This window comes from Lycium ferocissimum, chromosome 1, assembly GCF_029784015.1.
Source record: "Lycium ferocissimum isolate CSIRO_LF1 chromosome 1, AGI_CSIRO_Lferr_CH_V1, whole genome shotgun sequence".
Taxonomy (NCBI): domain Eukaryota; kingdom Viridiplantae; phylum Streptophyta; class Magnoliopsida; order Solanales; family Solanaceae; genus Lycium; species Lycium ferocissimum.
The window spans coordinates 21,386,495-21,394,100 of record NC_081342.1 but is presented as its reverse complement, the minus strand read 5'-3'; positions in this window follow the sequence as shown (position 1 = coordinate 21,394,100).

Here is a 7,606-nt window from a genome sequence, read left to right as displayed (position 1 = left end):
TTATGATGACAATGGATGGGCCACATATTCTCCAACTATATCAATGCTTCTAGGGGATGTTGACACAAATAATGTTACGGAGTCAAAATCAGTGTATATAGTGATGATGTCAAAATTGATACATATACTCGAGAAACTTTGTATTGCGTCTCACATAACTGATGCCAAGTTTATGAGACTTCTATTTTTATTTCACAAATTAGTGGACCCAAATCTTATACTCATTTTTGGGTTTATTAATTTGTAAAACAAAATAGATCAATTTGTGTCAGATGTATGAGGTACAAATTAAAATTATTCCGCATACTTGCTCTTGAAATTATTTATAAGAATCTTATTGGAGATGCTTATACTTCGGATGGAGTTGTCAACAGCATCGTAGATCAATCGGTCAATAAATTACGACTCAACTTTCAACAACAACAACAACAAACGAATCAACTTTCAAATAGTTGGAATTAATATACGAGTCCTTTGCGTTGATTTTGTACTACAGTCAGATCTCTCTATAACGGCATCCACGTATAGCAGCACCTCTTTATAACAGCTAAGATTTTTCGGAACCGATTTTTTATGTTATATTTTACTTCTTCATAACAACATTTTACCTATAACAACAACAATCAACTATATAACGATACACTCTTTGTAAATTCACCCCAATATAACAACTATCTGCTCTTTTGGTAATATAATTATTAGCCATCTTTATAGAAATAGAATATCTATGATTACCAATAATAAGTACTATAGTATTTAATTTGATACATTTATATACTATATTTATGACAGAATATTACATATGTGGAGTTTGATGCAACACTTCCTATCATTGAAGCTTTCACTGATGAAGAAATTATTGCCCATGTCATTGGAGTGGAAGAACAAGAGAATATGGAAGTCGAAGACGACAATGAAAATGCTGACGAAGAACCTCAACCTATTGTTACTTGGACTGGGTTAGAAGATTCAACGGTTCAACCCTTAGATTCCCTTCAAGGGAAAGCAATTGGATGCCCGTTTGCTGAAAGTTTAGACGCAAATCTTCGTAAATTCAAGCGTTATATCACCACTAAGAGATTAGATTCTACGAAACAAGCTACAATAAAATTTCTCCCATCAATCTTGAAAGAATTTAACTTCCAAGTACTGCAGATTTAAAATGTGAGCCTTAGAGCTTAAAACTTTATACATTCAGTTATTAATTTATTGAAATTGTATTAACTTTCTTTAATGTTTAGTTAGTGAACCATTCATATCTTTGAGGTTTAAAATTTAAATAATTTTTTTTTTTTACAACATTAAAAAATAAAAAAAATAGATTTTATGCATGTTAGATCATTAATAAGTAATGATCTAACAATCATATCATTACAGTGTAATAAGAATAAATTCTAAAGTACATTAGATCTATTTATACTTACTTCCGCACATATTATATGGTTCAACTCCGAAACTTTTAATCCCCCCTCCCGACGAAACATCAAAGAGAAATGGTCTCCTATGACTGCTTACAATTTTGAATAGAAAAAACTAATCTTTTTAAGATCTTTTTTGTGTTATTTCTAAATCTCTTATGTGTAAAAATAAAGATCGGTTGCAACAAGGACATAAAATTAAGGGTGTGTTTGGTATGAAGGAAAATGTTTTCTAAGAAAATAAGTGGGTTGCTTACTTATTTTCTTGTGTTTGGTATGTAAGCAAAAAATATTATCCTCATTGCATTTGCATATAATTAGACAAACACTATGGGAGGTGGTGTGGTGTGGGGGTGGCGGGATAGGCGTGGGGGTGAAGATGAGGTGTGTTTGAGGGTGGAGAGGACACAATCAATGTGGAATGTCACTTATGAAACTTCGGGAAGTCATTTTCCTCATTTTCAAGGAGCTTATTTTCCTGGAGAAAATGATTTCTAAATATTTTGACCAACCAATCATGAGAATTTATTCCTCCATAACGAACTCACCCTAAAAAAAAAGTTTGGAAAGGAATACAAAATCAATTGATCCATGATATGATGAGATGGGAGTCTGTGTTGGAGTTAAATGTGGGTTGCGCCCTTGGTGGTGTCAAATGAATTAAAGCTTCTGTCGCCAATTTAAACTTTTTGGCTGTGCATTGCGATCTGTGAATTATGTACGGGTCCCTAGTATTTTTGTATTCATAAATCCTCTATTGCTGAGAATCTAAGTTTTGACTTACAATTCTTTGAAAATTGTTGACCTAATACAAGGTCAAACAAGGATTCTGAATGAAGAAAACTCCATGTTATTGTTTCCAATTTCCATATATCCTTCTTGACCGTCCCAGTCGCACCGCGCAATAAGAAATTTTCTTTTACAAAAGAGTATTAGTTTTATATATTTATGCTATAAAATATTACACAATCACATAATTTATTAGGTAATTATAAATAATTTTTAAAATATATATTAATTGGTAATCTGTAAAAATGTTACTAACTTGCTATTACCGGTTAAAGTATGGTAATAGCTTAAGCAGTATTTACACTATAAGTGAACACAAACTTAAATCGTAGACCCGCCTTTGTTTGAGATATCTCAAAATAAACAACATAATTGCACATAAACATAAATCGTAAACCTCCCTTTGTTTGAGATAACTCAAAATAAACAATAGAAAGATTAATTTGGAATTGGAACGAAAGGAGGGAGAAACTTGAGAGGGAACAATCAATTAATTGGAGAGGTTGTTGGAGTAACAATCAGGTTACTGTGTGCCTTAAAATAAGGTGCGTTTGTCTGTAGTTTGTAGTTTGACTTAAAATAATTAAAGATGGATTTATAAAAGTAAGTAGTAACAAACTTGCTTTAATGAAGAATTTCCCCCCAAATCACGTAGGGGGATAGATCTAACCTAAGCTTCTTTTAATTACTTCAGTTTTGTAATTACCTCTAATACAACTTAAACATGCCCAACTTGTTTGATTGAAATCTTAAAAAATAGAATTTGGCCTGGTGATATAGAATTAGGGTCGTTTCGTTTGAAGACAAGTTCTGATGAGATTAGTTATGTTGGATTAGTTATACTGAAATTAGTTATGTTTGGATTAGTTATTCTGGTTATATGGTATTATTTGTTATTGACTGTTTGGTTTGTTGTATAAAAAATAACATACATTGCATAATTTCCAAGAATAAATTGTTTGTTTGCAAAAATATCCTCCGCCTGATTTAGTAGAAAAAGTGTTTGAGGGACATTGGGGGTACTTTTATCATTGTCATTGTTTTATATAGGAACAACTAATCCTGTTACCATTATTCCACCATCTGACAATGATAATTTATCCCGGTACTATTTCTAATCCGGAATAACTTATCCCACGATTAGTAACCAAACAAGAAATAAGCCAGTAGTAAATGTTTATCCCAGAATTATTTATGCTTCTTCAGCATAAAGTTTACTCAATGATGAAACCAATTTTACTAATGCTAATTATACACACAAAAAAAAAAAAGAAAAAAAAAAGAAAAAAAGAAGAAGATAAGGAATGAAAGTCAACTTCCAGTTTTGCGTAATGTTCATTAAAATAGATAAACTGCGGGAAGTAAAAATTGTATCAATGTAGAAATTTGCTGATTGAAATTATTAATCACGGAATATAATAACTTATTTGCGGGGAATAAGTTTATATTTTCACATCATAATATCTCACAAATTATGTTTCGAGCCCTTAAAGATCTTATGCCGCAGACATAAGTTCGATTTTGAAGGAAAAAAAAATTAAAGACCACCAGCACAAAATATGAACAAAAGGGCAAATGACTCAAGCAATGAGTAATAACCCAACTTACCAATTTTAACTAAATTTTATTTTCTTTATCTGCTTTTTTATAATTTTATTTAAGTACTTAATATTTTTTCTCTCTTTATTATAGCTATATATAACATATCAAATAACGAAATGTCATCTTAAAAACATTTTGACAAGATTTTTCTGAGTCAAGTTAGGCTACATATCATCTCAGATTTTATATGGACTGAATTGGGCAGGTCAAAATGGGTTGAGCTAATGATGAATGAGCAGAACAATAACTTGGCCTCTCGAGCCTTGCAAAATAGGAGTAAGGTCTGCGTAAACTCTACCCTTCCAGACCCCACTTTATGAGATTACGCTGAGTATGTTATTGTTGTTGTTGTTGTATCAACGACTCGACCAAACTTACATGAATTGGATATATCATGTTTTCATGTGCTAATTCTATCACACCTAAATAGAAGCCTATCTTTCACTATTAACTTAAGCAAACCCCTACCGCTTTAAGTTAGAGAAAGAGATTAATTTAAGATGAGCATAATGGCAGTAGTCGCTTTTGAATTCACTGATTTGCGTGAGTGAGTTTGGTGTTATTAAGAAAATGACTGTTTTGATTGGAATATTCAGGCTTAACTTTTTGTCCTTTTGTTGAAAAAGTATGCTTGATCGCTCATTTGTTTGGTGGAAATAGGGTGACTTGGATCTTAATCATATAAGGTTTTGACTTAATTTATCCACCCTTATTCACTTGAGCAGCACACTATGTACGGGTGAAATCACTACAAAAAAATGGATAATTTGTGGAGGCTGAAAGTTGCAATTCGCGGAGGTTTTAGCCTCCGTTGGTTGCCACTTGCCAGAGGAGGCCAAAACCTCTGCGAATTGCAACTTTCAACCTCTGCAAATTACCCAGTATTTTGTAGTGAATTCGGACTCGAAAAAAAATCAGGTGGTGAAACACAATAATAGGGACAAGTCAGACATGAGTCAGCAGAGAAAGAGTATGGTCTAGTTCGTTCATATGCTCGGACAATGAACATCCCGAGTTTACGGTCGACGGAGTCCTGACTCCGGAGAAGAGGGAGCGAGCATGGAGTAGTGGTCGGATAAGATAGGGCTTGAAGTTCAGTCGTTATAGAAGACGCTAGGATCTTCTCCAACCGCTACTCAGTCATTATGATGAGCATTCAATGGGTTTAATGAGAGCGTGATTCGTGGATCGTGCTCCTAGAAATATAGCTATAAATAGGGCTTCACATTCTTGCTGAAAAGACGATCAAATTCTATTAAACATACAGAGAATCACACTTTTACTTAACAATACTTGAAGTTCTTGCTTATTTTTAGGTTCATGTTTTCGGGGCATTTCCCAACTCAAGAGTCTTCTTTAGTGGCTTTGTCAGCTCAAAAACGCAGGAATCCAAGCTACTTTAGTTTATTTATCTGATTGATTAATTCCAACTACTTTAATTTCTGATCATATTGCTATATTACATTTCTTGTCTATCTGATTTGGTCACCTTAATCCGCATGTCCATAAACCACGTGTGAAAATTCAACTGTATTCAACTGTCTTGCGGGTAAACACTTTACATTCTTGTACATTCAAATTTTGTTAGACATACAGAGCATCACACTTTTACTTAACAATACTTAAAGTTCTTGCTCATTAATGTTAAGTTCACAGTTTCAGTGCATTGCGCAACTCATGAGTCTTCTCTGGTGGCTTTGTCTGCTCATAATGCCGGAATCCAGGCTACTTTAATTTATTTATCTAATTGATTAATTTGAATTGCTTTAATTTCTATCATATTGCTATATTACATTAATTTTTTGCATATTTGATTTGGTCGTCTCAATTTGCGTGTCCATAAACCACATGTACAAATTCAACATTACCGTTTTTCGGGTAAACACACTAATGCTATCCTAGTTATATATGTGCACGTTATATAAGAGTGTAAAATATTTACAAAATTACCGTAAAAATATTCTAACTATGGACTATAACGTACATACTTATGATAGTGTAAAAATTGTTTACACATACATATACAGGTGTCCATGGTAGGGTGTATGTATGTTACGGTATTAAAAACTTTGATTCGATAATTTTGTTATATAGCAAAGTATGCACATCCTATATAGATGTAGAAAACGTAAACCTATATTATGTGCCGTGGGTCTTAATCAATTTTTTTTGTTTTTCTCATTGCTCGGGCGGTTATTGTCGTTTAAATTAAAACACCCTAACAACCGTCCTTATAGTACATTTAATGACGGGGTTACCAAATAGTACATTTAATGACGATTGGCAAACCAACCACTACGTCATAAAAGTTTGCAGAAATGTTTATTGATTCTTTGCAGCGAATGCTTCTTGCACTATTCATTGCTGTAACATAATTTATGTAATAGCTGTATAAAATTTGCATGCGCAAAGATCTTAACTTTGATTATTGAAATTAATACTTGGTCGGCTCAAATTGTGATCCAATATTATTTTTCAATTCGTAGCTGTTCTTTTTTTTTTTTTTTTTTTTCCCTATCCTTTTTCACTAAGTTAATACTTATAAAGGAAGACTAAATCGGGTTATCTTTTGGTTAAACAACTGTTCTGCGTGTACCACTTAAAACTATTTAGTTATTGTCTTGACGATTAGGATTATTAAAATGGAGTTTAAGTTCTATTTCAAGATTATGTAGAAGATATTTACACAATCTGCTCACATATATGATAACTAAAGTAAATTTCTAAATATTAATTGACTATCTTGTTAAAATAATAACTTTTTCTACCATCATAAGTTAGAATATTGTTATTGAAAAAAAATCTTATGCTAACAAAATGTATATATCTTAAATTCAAAATTAGGTACTCTGTACTATCACTACAAGAAAACATAGAAATGGCAACAAAAAATTTAATAATTTGCAACAACTTAGTTTTATTATTGGCAAAGAATTTTTTTTTTGCTAAAGAATTTAATTTTGTTATAAGATTGATTATTGTTCAAAAAAATTTTTAACAAAAAAAAAAAAGTTGTTGCGCATTGTTGCGATAACGCCTATTGAAAAGTCTGCAACAAAAAAGAAATTATTGTTGCCAAAAGTAATTTTTGCAACAATAATCAATCTATGGCAACAAAAATAATTTTGTTGCCAAATTTTTTTTTTCTTGTAGTGTACATTTCCCTAATCGAGAACAAGCAGCCAAAACCTACTAAAAATGGGCATTAAAACAAATAGTGCAAGTTACACATTTGGCAAAAATAATTATCTTCCCTATTTTTTATAATAAATCTAGATTTCCTGGCTATTATTTTTTAGAATAAATCAAAAAATGTATAATAAATCTAAATCTCCTTGCTATTATTTTGATGGATAGATATAAAGAGTAAAAATCTCAAACAAATAACCACGAAAAAGGCCTCTCTATTGTCTGGCTTTAGTTTAGGAAAGAGATCCTACATTCCTACTCTAGCTCTTTTTGTCCCTATATTTATCAAGCCCAAGAACAATTTTCATCAATAATTAGAGGAGCTGCATTAAATATAGAGTGTCCTGTTTTATCTATAGGTTAGAATCTAGCTCTTTTACTACTATATTATTATTGGTACAGCGCCTAATAGGTTTTGGTACAGCATCCATCATCTTAAATCATCGTGATTAGTTATCTCGAAACTTTTTGGCTTTAGTACAAATGCCCAATATATAATCCATCTTCTTATGAGGACCAAACTCTGAAATATTAGTGGTCACTGCATCCACCTAATTTATGCAGACATATTATAATTAGGTAGATGGGTGGGTATCTTTATAATTCCC